The sequence below is a fragment of the Trichosurus vulpecula genome, chromosome 6, assembly GCF_011100635.1.
Source record: "Trichosurus vulpecula isolate mTriVul1 chromosome 6, mTriVul1.pri, whole genome shotgun sequence".
In the NCBI taxonomy this organism is placed as follows: Eukaryota; Metazoa; Chordata; class Mammalia; order Diprotodontia; family Phalangeridae; genus Trichosurus; species Trichosurus vulpecula.
Window position 1 is genome coordinate 26,994,003 of NC_050578.1, and position 16,222 is coordinate 27,010,224.

Here is a 16,222-nt window from a genome sequence, read left to right on the forward strand (position 1 = left end):
AATTCCTTTGAGGCACTGTATTTAACTAAGGTAAAGATTCATACAGTGTTTCCAAATATTACTGAATTGTTGACCTTTGCTTACAAGAAGTAGTCTCTGCATAGGATGTGCTATATATCTCTGTTAATTTTAAAATGTGGGGTAAAGTTACTGTTTATAGACAACCCGACTGCTTTAACCGTGCTGCTTTATGAAAGGACACTGGCTGGCACAAAGGGACTTCTGCTACCGTGGGAACTTAATCATGGATTTTACAATGCTAACATGGTTTGCCTTGGGGGAAAAAAACTGGCAAGTGGAACCCTTGTCACTGATAAGCAAAGGAGACCCTGATTTTTTTGTAAATTATGTGAGACAAGTTGTTTATGGATTTTTATATGAATTACAATTTACTGTACATCAAATATTAGTCTCAGAGGAGTTAATTTATGTAAAGTGTTTAAAAAAGTTTATACTTAAAAAAATAAAATGATAAAAACATGTGAACTGTGTGATTTTTTAAAAAGGATTGCACCTTTTGTTATCTGTTATAGCTATACAGTATAAAGGATTATATTGTAGAGATATAACAACTTATGCCTATAATGTCCAAAAGTGTTAATATTTTTGTATTAGGTTGAGAAATTGTACATCTTTCTATCACCAACATGGATAGGATAGTGCAGTCCTTTGTGGGTGGCTATCAGAGTACAGCTCCCTTCTTGAACTTTCTAGTCATCACGCTGGTGCCCCCACCATTATCTCCCGGGGGCACAGAAGCAAACCAAGGCTCGGGGAATGGGTGGAAGCCGTGGACAACTGGGGTTTTCCTGGTCCTCTCCCAACTTTAAAAATAAATGGGGATTTGTTATAATTAGCCACTGGGGTTTTCTTGTTATCACTGCATTGGTTCTGTTAATGGAGGCCTGATGCTACATTTCAAGGTAGGAGAGCGAAGTGTTGCCAGAGGCTTGGAGAATGTTAGGACTGACTCACTGTAGTTTTAACCAGCTCAGTCACAGTGGGTGACAAATATGTCACTTTAAGGTACAGGGAGAGAGAACAGACACCAAGCCTCGTGGAGTGAGTCAGAGGGACAGTTAATCTTGGTTCTTGAACCTCTGGGTCACACAAAGAAACTCAACGAGGGAGACGAGAGATCATCAGGCCCACATTACCAAATCTCTGTATGCCGGCCGATAGCAGAGAAACCAGGGTGCCACAGATCAGACTTGAAGCTAGTCCACAGCTGTGCATGTGTGCATAGCGGTGTGTAAGCAAGCCCAGCTTCTGTCCACGATGGGCTTGAGCCACTGTTCAAATCTCGTTTCAGCCACAATTTCAGCCACAAAAATATTTTTAGAAAATATTTTTCAGTTCCTTGGGGCTAGAGTCCACACTGTTTTTTCTTCTATGTATAATGGTGATAAAATATAGCAAGTGAACATGTCGTAAATATAAAGGTTCAAGTGATGTATTGAAAATAATTTTCTAACTGCTTTGTATGTATCACATACTCTAAATTGCACAGTAGGCGTGTTTATTAAACAGACTGGCTGGGAGAGGTTTGAAATAGCTACTGAATCGGCAGTATCAGTGCTATTACTGTATTTGTGTATTTGGTAGAGCATACTGAAGTAATTAATCTTATAATGAATGCTGATATTTTACTAGAATGGAAGCACAGATTAGCATCAATATTTTTTATCCTTGAAAGTCCTTTGGCAAGTATGAAGAACCCCAGATTTAGCAAACTATGAAATTTCAAACCACATAAACATGGCACTGTTTTCCATTTTCTTTTTGAAATGTAAACTGTTAGGTATTTGCAATTCTGTTAGATGGAACCTTCAGCAGCACTGTATTTAGTTAGCATGTTGTAAGTGCTTTTGGTGAAATAGGCTCAGAGTCTAAATTCTCAGAAACGTTTCTGACCTATTAAATATGAAAAGCCTATACCACGTGGCAGAAGTGAAATCATGGTCTATCGTCTTGACATGTACTAGTCCTTCACGTTGGCACGGATAAATAACAAATTAGAGTATCTCTTGGTGCTTATTTTAGATGAAGTCAAATCAAACCAATTAGTGTTCTCGTCGGTAGGTATAACGAGCCTATTTCTTACTAAAAAGACTTGTGATCTGGACATGCTTTTACAAGAAATAGTGACCTTGGGGAATATGTAAACAAAACACCTTTTTTTTTAACAAGGGGGGGAACCTGTATAATGAAAAGAATTAGCTTACAAAAAAAAGAAATTGATATTCAAAGTATTTTAGGCAAAGCCAGTCAAAAATGCTTTCATGATATTTTGAGATGTAAATTTTGTCTGCTTTGTATTGTTCCTTTCATTTGCCTTCTTAACTTTATATGTGACCTGAATTTTCCATAACTTGATGACTATAGATTGCATCTAGGCATTCCAATAAAAGCCAACCCAATGTGTGTGTGTTTATATATTTTTTAAATATTGTGTTAGCCATTATAGCTCAGGTATTGCTTTTTCTGTTTATAGTTGAGGATGCAAATGAATGCACTTGTATTGCTATTGATTCATCCACTACACAGTTGGTAATATCTTTCTTTTTTTTTTCCATTGGCCAGACTGCTAACTCAGCAAAGTGAATTTCACCAGGGGATCTCTCCCGTGGCCTACTTTAGAAATATGTTAAATACATCCCACAAAGCCAAGCACTACAACTATAAAGAAAGGGGGAAAAACCCACTACCCATTACTACTCAAGACCAGTCCTTTTTTTTTTTTTCCCTGTGATCCTACTATAAGTATACTTAATTAAAACACTTGATTAGAATAATCAGTTTGGGCCTGATAGGCTCCCTGCCTCCTGGAGATGTCTAAATCTACATATAGACAGCGGACTGATTAAGACATGCTGATTCCAGCACTTCTGTGGCTGGCAGGCCAGCACTTGGATTTTAGTCTGAGAAGGGAGCCTTCATCACGCTTACTTTGTAGTGACAACCACCACTTGATAACGTGTTGATCCAACAAGAATCAGGTCACTCCACTTGGCAAACTGGCCTATTTTCCCCTGCCCCTAGATATATAGCTCACACTTGGAGAGGAAGAGAACAACTGTATTTGCATTAATTGTTTCAAAACAAAATACCAGTCTCCAACCCTATCCTGAAAACCCCGAGTTTGTCGGGGTTTTTTTTTTTTTTTGGTAAGGATAAAGAGTGGCTTTTGTTTGTTTTTTTTGTCCTATAAAAATGGCATCCGAACAAATGCAAAGGAAAATGTACTGGATAAAAATTAAATCCTGGTCCAAAAAGAATCTTTTCAGGAAATGGGCTCTCAATGAAATGAGCATCTGTATTCATCTCTTTAATTAATAATATCCTGCAGTTTTAGGCACAGGGATTAAACTGGTAATAGCTGTCTGAATACAAACATCTCAAATCAGGATAAAGATCCAAACATTTTTGAAGGCCAGAGGGGGAAAAATGCTACCTTTCAGTGAGCTACCAGCATATATTGCAAGTTCAGGGAGGGCTTATAACATACACTTTCTCCCCTACTCTGTCCCAAACCAAGTGGTTTCTTTCTGCCACTGAACAGCACAGCCAGCAGGCTGCCTCTGGTGCCCTTCAAGTGAAGGGATGCAAACAAGGATGTTAGAAAGGCACTGATTCATAGCATGGAGAGTCTGCAGCCAAATCCCCTTGTGCTGTGGTTCGGGGGTAGACCCGGTCCCCTGGATGGAAAGAATGCCAGCACCCTCCCCTTTGCCAAAGCTGGAGCCAGGGACCCTGGGAAGCCTCAAAGAGCAGCCATGAGCACTGTTCCTCAGACAAGAAGAAAACAGATATTCCTTTGGCACAATGATTAAAATCCTGTTCCATTTTCTTTAAGAAGTCTGATTTTCCCTCCCCCATCTCCCATCCCAGCCCATGCCACTGCAGTCTCTTCACGTTCCTCCCCTACCATTCCCACTGAATGTTGGCTTAGCCTTTTAAAAGCTTCCCCGATTCAAAAATATGCCATTTTCACAAGGGAAGATGCTGCTAACCCATCATCAGAACGGCCACATGTGCTTTGTGTTACTTTTCCAACAGAGTAGCAGTGACTGATTTGCACTGATCCATCCACACCTTTTAGGATCAATTTCTGTTTGTGACTAGTAGCAAACATTTGTAAGCCAGATGACCGGTATGGGGAGGCTGGATGAAGTCTGTAGCCACGGAGGAGACCAAAGCTAATTGGCCAACAGGAGAGCCAGACGGCCCACGGCCTTGGTCTCTTAGCCCTGATTCCTAAAAAGCTAAGCTCAGCAGCCATTCTCTTTGCAACAGACGTTTCTGTTTCACCCTAAAAAGGAAATGAGGATAATGCAGTTTATGTCACTGGGCAATGAATCTTATTTGTTCTCTCAGTCAAGCTCTGTTACATGTCCAAGGTGTATTTTCAAGAGTAAATACAGAGGAAAAAAAAACAGCCCTACAGAAGTTCCAGCTCCACTGTTCAGTGTGGCCTTCCTCTCTCTAGGCCTCATCTGTGAAATGAGAGGTTTGGCCCATGCGCCCTTCCAGCTCTAGATAAATAATTCTATGACTTTAAGATGCTTAACTTCTCCGGGCCTTGGTTTCATCATCTATAAAACGGGCTGATGCTTCCTAAGGTCCCTTACAGTTCCTAAGACGAACTTTTAAAAGCCACCACACTACTGCTGGCCCTGAAGAGTTTACTGTCTAGTTAAACCAGTTCTTCTCTTGCGGTATTTTGCAGCCCTTGTGGGAAAAGATGTTCTGGACAGTCGCAGCGGTAGGATGACCAACCGTGCCTCTCCAGGTTACTAAGTAATAAAACCAAAGAGAACAAAGGTAACTAAGGAGACTGAGCGTCCGTCCTGGTCCTAGCCCCTGGGGACGTGAAGTCTGCCTTTCATCAGCCGCTGCCGGCAATGTTGATGGTTGTCCTTACCAGTTTCCAAAAGGGCTTCAAAATGACTGACCCACGATCCGAAATCACACTAAGAACAAGCAATTCACCAAAGCAGTAAAGCTGGAATGGCCTTAAGCTGCAGTCATCTTCCCAAAGCCACAAGACATACAAGATCGGTTAGTAACGTACAATGATAATTAGTGCTAGAAGGGAATTTGGCAGCCCTGTTATCTCAATAGAAGAAGAAAGGAAGGAAACAAGCATTTATTAAGTACTTCCTACTGGCCCAGGCAACTCTTCTGAGCACTTTACAAATATTGCCTCATTCAGTCCTCACAAGAACGCTGGAAAGTACATACTATTACCCAAGTAGGCTAAGTAGATGCTATTCCCATTTTACAGTTGAGGAAACTGAGGCAGAGAAGTTAAGTGACTTACCTAGGGTCAAATACCTAGTAAATGTCCCAGGCAGGATTTGAAATCTGGTCTTTCTGACTCTGGACCCAGTATTCTATAGCAGTGGTATCAGATTTAAATGGAAACTGTACATAAGGATTCCTACATCCAAATATCGAGTTAGAAAACACATATTAAGGGCAGCTAGGTGGTGCAGTGAGTAGAACACAGGCCCTGGAGTCAGGAGGACCTGAGTTCAAATCCAGCCTCAGACACTTGACACATTTACTAGCTGTGCAACCTTGGGCAAGTCACCTAACTCCAATTCCTTACCCCCTCCCAAAAAAAATAGAAAATACATATTAACATTATCTAAATTTTACTGTATTTTTATTTTTTTTAATATTTCCCAATTTCATTTTAATCTTGTTCCAGCAAAGATCTCTAGTTTGCCATCTCTGTTCTACAGCATAAACAGAGGATAACTCCCCAGGCTCAACTTTAGAGACAATCCAGTCCAACCCTCTCATTTTTAGAAACTGTGGCCCAGAGAGATGAAGTGACTTGTGTAAGGTGGTAAACTCTGTGAGCAGACTTACAAAGTAGCAGTAGGAATTGAACCCTGGTCCTCAGACTTCAAGTTCCCTCTGCTTCCCACTATGCCTCCTGCGTCTCAAGCTATATGGCCTTACTCAAGGTCACACAGCTAGTAGATGGAATAATCAACAAGAAATATGACTCCGAGTTGATTTTGTTGTGACTAATTAAAGTAGCATTTGTTATTATTCAGCTGTTTCAGTCATGTCCTACCCTTCATGACCCCATTTGGGGTTTTCTTGGCAAAGATACTGGAGGGGTTTGCCATTTCCTTCTCCGGCTCATTTTACAGATGAGGAAACGGAGGCAAACAGGGTTCAGTGACTTGCCCAGGGTCACACAGCTAGTAAGTGTCTGAGGCCAGATTTGAACTCAGGAACTTGAGTCTTCCTGACTTCAGGCCCCACAGTCTATCCACTATGCCACCTAGCTTCCCAGAGGAAGGAGGTGCTGACAATCTACTGGTTTTTATTCCCTTCCATTTCTAAGACCTGAACTGAAAATCCTCTCTTGCTACATATAGGATTAACTATTCACCAACCTCTGAAAGCATGGTCTCTTGATGTTAGTTAATTACGAACAACTTTTAGGTAAATTGAGTAAACCATTTCATTTACAGATTTGACGTAAAATTCTGCCATGAAGGAATATAAATTTCTGGAGTCCTATGTATAGAAAAATTACTATAAACTGATTCAAAGTGTGGAGTAAGATCATTATTCAGTTTAGAGTTAGTGGGCTCCTCAAAGCAAGCTTAATAAATTCTTCTGAGACCCGCATTGAGGAAAATTAAAATTAGAAGCATAAATTGTGACTTTTAAGGGTGAGCACAGTTCAAATCTGCCTGTTTACAGGGTGAATTGTGAGTAGCATTTTACTGGGCCCCAGCCACGGCTAACATTAGAAAACAAAATCTGATGCACTTCTGTAAACAGACTTTGTGGAAATAACACTACAATTATTTCCACGCTCATATTATCCACTATTCACTCTAAAATTATGAAAAATGCAGTATTTTCAAGTGGTCTGTTGGATCGGTAAAGAAATCACCATATTCTCCAAAGTTTTCACAAATGATATGCTTCAATTTGCACATGCGATGGAGTTGACAAAGCAAAGACTTTGGAATCCAAGGACCTGGCTTCAAATGTCACCTCTGCTACTTACTATGTCACTGCATTCCAATAAGCCTGAGAGCTTCAAATCATTGGATTTTACTTTTGAAAGATTGAGCTGAGAAACTAAAAGGACAGGTGCTTTAACATAACTAGGACTGAAAGTGGGAATTCTTATTGGAAGTCTACATAGGAAGGCATTAATACTGTCCTCGGGGTCATAGGATTTACAGCCAGAAAAGACCTTGGAGATCATCTAACACAACCTCTTCATTTCGCAGAGAAGGAAATGCATTTTTACAACTGTATCTCATAGGTGAGGAGCCTGCCCTCTAATTCCACTTGATAATTAATAGAGCTCTAGGGCAATTCCAATATACTTTTTCTACATGAGGGTCAGTTGTCTCATCTGTAAAATTAGAGGGTTGGACTAAGGTTATCTGCAAGAACCCTTCCAGCTCTAACAGTCTCTGATTTGAATCATCTCCAGAATTATTGCTTTCCCCACTACTAACAAGCCCCATCAACCGCAAGCTCCCAGAGGATTCACCCTGGCAGGAGCCGTCTGTCTCCCATGGGTTAGGTTCTGCCATATGCCCCTTGTTAGAGAAACTCGCTATATCCCTGGATGTTCCAACTAAGTGGTTTAAAATAATTATCCCTAACAGCTTGCTATCCTGAGCAACACTCATGCTGGAGTCATTGACAAGGCATGTTGAAAAAATAAAGATATTAAAAAAAAAGTGGTCACCTCAGCTTCATCTCTTTCCAAACACAACCACCCTGGGGCTCTCTTCTAAGAGTCGAGAGCGATATGGGTTGGAGTTTATGCCCCTGTTTCAAGGGGGTGACGGGCAAGCCTGCAGAACTGGGAGAAAAGTCCTCTGGAAAATGAGCGATAACGCAGAGCTGGAGAAATGGCCAGAGCTGGCCTACTCTCTGGAGGGGTGACAGGTGAAAGGGTAGAAAATGAGTGAAAGGACAGGGAGTAGAAGGAGAAGAGAAAAGAAGAAGAGGAGGAGGAAGGAAAGAAAGAGAGGAAAAAGAGACAGGATGATACACAGGAAGAGTAAAGAGGAGGAGGCAGAAGAGAAGGGACAGGAGGAAGAAGAGAAATATAAAGGATGAGTTAGGAGACAGAGAAGGAAAAGAGTAAAAAGGAGGAGGGAGGGGAAGATTATAAGGGAAGAGGCAGGAAAGGAGGAGGGTAGGAAGGAGAAGAGAAAGGAGAGGTAGAGGCAGAAGAGGGAGGAGGGAGAAAAGTCAGGAGATGAGGAAGAAGAAGGCGGTGCAGGAAGAATGATGAGAGAAATAGGAAAAGGAGAAAGGAGAGAGCAAAAGAAAAGGAGGAAAAAAGGGGGGAGAGAGAGAAGATGGGGAAGAAGGTAAAAGGAGGAGGCAGGAGAAGCAGCAGCCACAACAGGCTTTGCAGAACATGCTGCTGAGCAGATCCCGGGCTCAGCTGGAGTATCTGGGTCCCATCCCTCCTCCTCCCCTCGCCCCACCCCCAGGCAACATCATTGAGCCTTTTAAAGTCGGCTGGGCCACCAGGGCAAGGCTGTTCCCTTCCCCCTCCCTTCCAATCTAAGCGCCCCTCCCCCTCCTCATGCATTCACCCATGCCATAGAGGCCAGGGCCTTAACATCCTCCAGTGTTCTCTGAAACCCTAAGTTGGGGTATGTAGCATGAAGCGTACAGATCCCTGCTCTCCTTCCTCTGCTGGGTTCCTGGGACCCAAGCACTGTCACAGGCCACTAGCACCCCCTAGCGATGAGGACCAGCTCTGGCTCAGAAGAGAGCATCCCTGGTACCCAGGCACCCGGGGCAGGCGAGTGCATCCCTAGTACCCAGGTGCCACATGGGGCAGGTGAGAGCAGGCATCCCACATTTCTGGTACCCATGGCACCCCTGCGACATTCCTGCACCCTCTTCTAGGGGCCCACCCCGCCCCCACATTGTCAAAATTAGTGTCCAATTCTTGTTATCCCCTAATTTTCTCACTTAGCTCTGCCCAAAGGAGTTTCCCCCATAAAAGTGTTACTTCTGCTTCACTAACCACCTCCCTGAGGCCTGGTCCTTGCAAAAATCACTCCCGTAAAATTACCCTTCACTTCAGGCAGAAACTTTGTCAAACAACGTTCCTCTCGCTTGGCAGATCAAAATAAAGCACCCCCACCCCCAACCCCACCCCCCACCACAGGAATCGCCCACTGGCTCTCCAATAACCAACAGCTCCAAAGCTGGGGTTTCTGAACTATCACATTGTTCGCCTATTACTTTTCATGTTAACGGTGCTGTCGCTCTGCACAATTCCCCAGAAGGATGGCCTGGTTAAATTCAATGTGGCATCTTGATTTCAGAGCCAGCCAGGCCAGTCACGAAGAATGCAGGAGTGACAGCTCCAGAAGCCGAGCCCCCCTGCTGACTGACGCACCAGAAGTCTCAGGAATCCCCACCCTCCATGCTGGCCTTTTGGCTGGATGTGACCTTCTCCCTGGTCTGCTCAGCCCATTAGCCTTCTGATCCTCTAATGAATATGATAGCGGCGGAGGAGGAGCATTCCTCCTCAAGCCTGAGCTAAACCGGCCAACTCCTTTCCAGGGCAGTCACCCCAAGTGATGTTCCCAGGCCAACTTCAAACAGCCATGGCGCAGAAAAAGTGAGCTTCGCTTGGGGGCAGCACCTTTAGGGGATCCCAGGTCTGCAACCTGAAGGGACAGTACCTCACAGGCCACACAGGCCAACCTTCTCTCTCTACAAATCAGGAAACAGAGGCCCCAGGTCACAAAGTAGTCATTAGAACAACTGACATGCTAACCAGATCCGCCGATTTCCAGTTTCCCTCTCTTTTTACAAATAAGGAAACAGAGGTTAATAAATCTGTGGATCAGCACCTATGGAGAATCAGAGCTAGACTGGACTCCAGGGGAAACGCTTTCATTTTAGGGATGAGGAAACTGAGACCACAGGTACAAAAGGAACTCCTTTGATTTCAGAGCCAGGGCCACCTAACCAGGTCACAGGTAACATGGTACCACATAGAAAGAACAGCTGGGTGACCTTGGACAAGTCATCTGTCCCTTCTCCAAGTTTGGGTTTCCTCCACACTAACATAGGGGTGTCAGGTAAGATGTTCTCTATAGACTTTTCCAGCTCTAAAAATCAATGCTTCTAATAGTCTATGAACTCTTTGGGTCTCTGTTTCTTTATTAAAATAACGGGGCTAGAATGTTAAAAAAAAAAATTTTCTGCATGCAACGGGAAATGAGGTACACAGGCAATGGGGTATAGAAATCTATCTTACCCTAGAGAAAAACAGAAGGGGAAGGGGATAAGAGAAAGAGGCTGAGGGGTGAGAGAAGGGAGGGCAGACTGGGGGAAGGGGTAATCAGAATGCACACCATCATGGAGTGGGGGGAGGGAGATGGGGAGAAAATTTGGAACTCAAAATTTTGCAGAAGTGAATGTTGAAAACTAAAATAAATAAATTGATAAAAAAATCACATCCACTCATTCTCCCCTCTAGAATACCCCCTTCTACATGTCAAACATTCAGATATTTAAAGGCTCTCTTTTTGTCGGGGATAGAGGGAGAGGCAAGGATGTGCGGTATCAGGCAAAATTTTTAAAAACTGTTGGCAAGACCTCCCCCCCTAAAAAATAAGAGGGCTAATCTATATACCATCTCTAAAAGTCCTTTCCAACTAAAAGCTCACAAACCACCTCACAAAACAACAGATAATTATCCAGCTTTATTTGCAAAGCACTTTGCATACATTATGTCCTTTTACCCCTACAACCACCCCATTTTACGGATTCTCAAAATGAGGCTCAGAGGTTAAATGATTTGCCCATGATTTCATCACCAAGCACACGGTGGGATGGGAACCTCTCTTCCTGACTCTGAGTATAGATAACCCTCTAACCGCTCTCCCACACTGCTCCTGAGTGAGATGGTCATCATCGACTCATCCATCATAGCTTTAGAATTAGAAAGGAACTTAGACATTGTCTAGTCCAATCTCTTCTTTTCACAGATGACTAAACTGAGGCCCGGAGAGGATCTATCACTTGCCCCAGGTCACAAAGTAGTCATTAGAACAACTTAGATTCTATCAGATCCACCAACTCCCAAATCCAGTGCTTTTTCTCCTGTGCCCCTTGGGTTCTTAAAATAAATTCTCAATAAAAATGGGCCAAGACCCTAGTTTTTCACAGATAATCAAGAGCCATTCCATGGCCCAGAAGAGTAAATGCTTGGGAATTTTCAGGCTGAAGGGAAAGTTGGTGATTTGGGGTGTTTCCCTCCCCATACCCAAAGCAAAAGATAATTCCAAGCAAGCCCAAATGTGGGGCCCTGAGGGGTACTGTGGGAAAGCTAGTGGACCTGGAGTCAGGAAGACCTGAGTTCAAATCCAGCCTCAGATACTTACTAGCTTACTAGCAAGTTACTTAACCTCTGTTTGCCTAGGAGACAGCTAGGTAGCTCAGCGGATAGAGCCTGCAGTCAGGGCCTGGATAGTCTGGAAGAACTGAGTTCAAATTCAGTCTCAGACACTTACTAGCTGTGTGACCCTGGGCAAGTCACTTAACCTATTTGCCTTAATCCACTAAACAAGGAAATGGCAAACCACTCCAGTATCTTTGCCAAGAAAACCCCACAGACAGTATGGTCCAGAGGGTCACAAAGGGTCAGACACAACTGGATGACTGAACAAGAGGTACTGTTGGCCCCCTCAGAAGGGATGTCAATGTCTTCAAATAGACTTCCCACTGGAATGAGCCCAGCAGGACTCTCTGCTTTTGCACATTGAAGAGCTATGTCTATGCCCGCTTTTGCCACAACTGTCACAGCAAATTTGTCTCCTCTGCCAATTAAGGCTACCATACCTCCCAATCGCACAAACAACATTTAACCAAAGGGCAGAAGTTCTTTCCTTGGGGAGGCAGAAGTACAAAAGTGGAAAGAACAGAGATCCAAGTGGTAGGTAGGAAACGTACTTGGTATTTCCAAGTTGGCCCCAAGTAAGACAAGCAGAGGCCTTGGTGCATACATGAGTGTTTCCCACCTATATGATGGTTATCTCCCCTTCTTTCATCCAGCGCCACCTTACATTATGAGGACTAAAATCTCCCCATTCTTAATGAGAGTTCAAAATATTTTCACATTTGTCAGCTCAGGCACCCTCATATTACATATACAAGGGAGACCAGGGGATTATGTTCAACATTTTAAAAATTCAATTTACAAATATTTATAAAAGACCTACTATATAGAGGCCACTGTGTTAGATATTTAACAAAACTTAGACAAAACTCATTCCTTGTCTTCGTGGACCTCGTGGTCTATTAAAGAAATACCAAATACATTTCAGGTTCTCACTTTGAGTGAGGTAAAGCCCATTCAGTGAATAGGCATCTTTAAGAAGTTAATCAAGGGATGACCCTTTAATCAAAACTCAAAAAAAAATAAAATCAAACCAAAAGTGAGGCTGGTGACCTTGCACAGCCCTCCCTCACTCAAAAAAAGTGAACTGCAAGTCATGTCATCATTTCCCTAATGTTACGGTCCTCTTCAAGAACGAAGGGCAAACACAACAACAATAAATATATATGAAGAAGTACAAAACAACACAAGATTAGGGTCAAAAACTGGTTCAAGGAAAGTGCTACATAAGGGAGAGAAAACTGAGCTAAGGGTAGGAGGGGGATCGGAGAAGTTTTATTTGATTAGGTCTTTGTAGAAAAGGTAAGAATTCAAGGAGACATGGGTAGGAGAGAGCAAAAAGTGGTGCACAGCAATGGGAATGAGTAGGGCATGCCCAACACAGCTAGGCTATGAGACAGACCACATGGGAGGAAGTAGTGCTTTATGAGACTGGATGGTACCAGACTGGGAAAACCTTTTATTGCCAGGGAAAGGAGTCTGAATTTTACTTGGTAAACGACAAGGTGCCTGTCACTGATAGGTATAGAGTAGGAAAGTGATAGGATTATCTGTTCATAATAATAGCTAACATTTAAGGTTTTCTAAGAAGTTTGCTTATTTTATCTTATTGGAACTAGAATCAGGGAGAACGGAGTTGAAATCAGTTCACAGACATTTACTAGCTGTGTGACCCTGAGCAAGTCACTTAACTTCAGCCTGCCTCAGTTTCTTCAACTGTAAAATGGAGGTCATAATTGTACCTACCTCCCAGTTGTGTCTCGTGGAATAAAATAAAATAACATTTGTAAAGACAACCTTAAAGTAAATCATCAGCATCGGCATCACAAGGAAGATGAGCTTTGCATAAGGATGAATGGAGGCAGAAAAATCCATTAGGAGACTCTAACAGTAGTTAAGCTCTTCCAAACCCTTGTAGGAAGGAGGCTGTGTGCTGGAAGGGTAGCAGTGGAAAAAGAGGAGGGGACAGATGCAGGCGATGTCATAAAACAACTGTCATGGTGTCCTATCTGACTCTATGTGGGAGATGAGGGAGAAGAGCAGCAAAGAGAATCACAGTTTTGAACTTGAGAGACTCACTGAATGGTGGTGTTGATGTCAATCAGAAAGAAAAGCAGGTTTAGGGGAAAAGATAAGCTCAGACTGGGAGAGGATGGATGTGAGGCGGCTGACCTCTAGTCGTGCAGAGACAGCCTATGGGCAGTTAGAGGTCATAAGATTATGATTATATGATGATTATGATTATATTAAGATTATTAGAGCACCTTAGAGGCCCTCCAATTTAAGTCCTTCACTTTACAAATCAGAAATCTCAGGCCCACAAAGGCAAAAAGACTTGTTCAAGTGTCAAAACTTTGATTCAGACTCAGGGGCTGTAACTACGAGTTTATCCTTTTTTCTCCACACTGTACACGATGTTGGGCACCTGGGGTCTGGGAAAGAAGCTCTACAAGATTTTCAAGGGTCTGAAGCATTAAGTCTGGAGTCAGAGAACCTGGGTTCAAATACTGCCTTTGAAATGTCCTACCTCAGTTTCCCCATCCACTAAATGAGAGAGGGTTGGACAAGATAGCCTCTGGGAGTTTTTCCACCTCTCCAACTATGTTCCTCTGATCTATATAAATATGCTATAACAGCACATGGTAATGAGACTGCCAAGGGAGAAAGGATAACGGGGAAAGGAGAACAGGGCCAAGGACAGTATTTTTTAAATCTCACAGGGTTTTATGTACTGGGGTCTAAATATCCTGTATGGAGAATTCACTACCCAACATGAAAGAGAAGAGGCAGGCTCCTGTAGGAAGCTTGGCCAAACCTGAGGTCTGTGGCCCCCAGGTCACTGCTAGGGTCCCCAGCCCCTACTTTAAAAGGGAGAGAGACCCATGAGAACCACTAGGGCCCAACCCACGGCTCTATGATCACCACAGGCCAGGCCGTTGGCCTCCGTGCCCCAGCCCTATCTGCCCCTGAAGAGGAGGGCCAGCCAAGGAAGGCCCCAGTATCAAAGCCCGGGGAGTCTCACTTGCTCATCATTATACTCAAACTTGCTGCAATTAATATGCCCGAAATAATGGCCCACTACAAGGACCATAAAATCCTGAGCAGTAGGGGAGTGAAATGATGATAACACTTTTATCTCATCAGTAACAACCACTCTGCATTTGTGCTGTTGACTAATCTTTTCATAGTAGGGGGGAAATACAGGGAGAGGAGGAACCTGGCTGCTTAGGAACAGCTGTTGTTTACTTTAAAAAAAATAATTAGCACAAGCCCTTCTCTAACCTTCTCTGTGAAGCAGCAGTAATGCACCTGCCAGGACATCTATCTAGGGCAGAGCGAGAGAGAGACCCATAGAGGAGGCAGAGGGGGAAACAGAGGGGAGGAGGCAGAGAAAAGTGAGACACCCATCGGGTCAAGAAAGGGGCTGGGGCCGATCATCGCAGGCTTGAATAATGGAGACCTCCTTTCTTGAAAAGCTCCCCAGTGATGGCAGCTACCGAAGCCCGTGAAGCAGGAAATCTGGCGACTCTGAGCTCCTGCTGCTGCTATAGAGTAAAATGGGTGTTGGCCCCCCTGGGGAAGCCAGGTGGGATGACTGCAGGGGTCCGTCAGCACACACTGAGCAGTGCAGGCTTCTCATCTCTACTGAGCGTTCCACGTGGCAGCCTGGCACCGTACACAAAGAGTCCGAGTCAGAAAGATCTGGGCAGGAAGTCCTGCCTCTGACTCCTATTAGCTGTGAGACCCAGCTCAGATCACTTCCATGGATAAGGAACCTGCGGCCTCAAGGCCACCTGTGGCCCTCTAGATCTTCAAGTGCAACCCTTGAGTATTCTGGTACTATTCCCCCTCAGTCCCTACTTCTTTTCATCATTTTCCCTTGATGGTCTAGATATTTTGGTTTTTCATAAGGATTTTAGTATTATTTATCTTAGTATTTTAGTATTCCTTTAATCAAGATCCCCTTGGTAATTTGCCTGGTGGTGTCAAACTCAAATAGAAATGGTGGCCACTAAACCAAGCAAAGTGGGGAACCTGAGTCTAGCCTTTCTGGCAATTCTCTGAGATGGCAAACTGGAGAGAAGATGGATGCCTCTCACCTTGGGGGCTCCTAACCTTAGGACATGACATGTACCCCCTTGGCAGTCTGTTGAAGAATATGGACCCCTTCTGAGAATGCTTTTTAAATGCACAAAATAAAATTGCTAATTTTGTAATTTATACTGTAATTTGTACTGTATTTATATTGTAATATTGTAAATTATACTGAATTACACTTATCAAAATGCTTAAGAAAAAGGTTCTGGGTCATGTGACCTAACACGATGGAGGGCTAGACTTTCCCTTGATCCCAGGACTTCTGCATATTCTGGGTCCAGTGTTTCTGGAAAATATGGCATCTCAAAAAGACAAGTTCAGGGGACCACTTAACATTCCTCATGACCGCTCAAACTTCTCCAAAACAGAAATTATGTGCCAAAGGTAAATCAACTCGAAATGTCGTTGTGGTCTAGGACAGAGGCCAATTGGCAACACGTAGTCCACAACATTCCCAAGTACTGCTCAAATCAGATTGTAACTGGGAAATATTTAACAAAATAAATAAAACTAGAATACAACATAGATAATGTTAATATATGTTTTTCTAATTCAATCTGAGGCCCACTTTGCTTGGTTTAGTGGCCACCATTTCTATTTGAGTTTGACACCACTGGGCAAATCACCAAGGGGATCTTGATGAAATAATAAAATAAATAATACTAAAATTCTTTTGGAAAAACA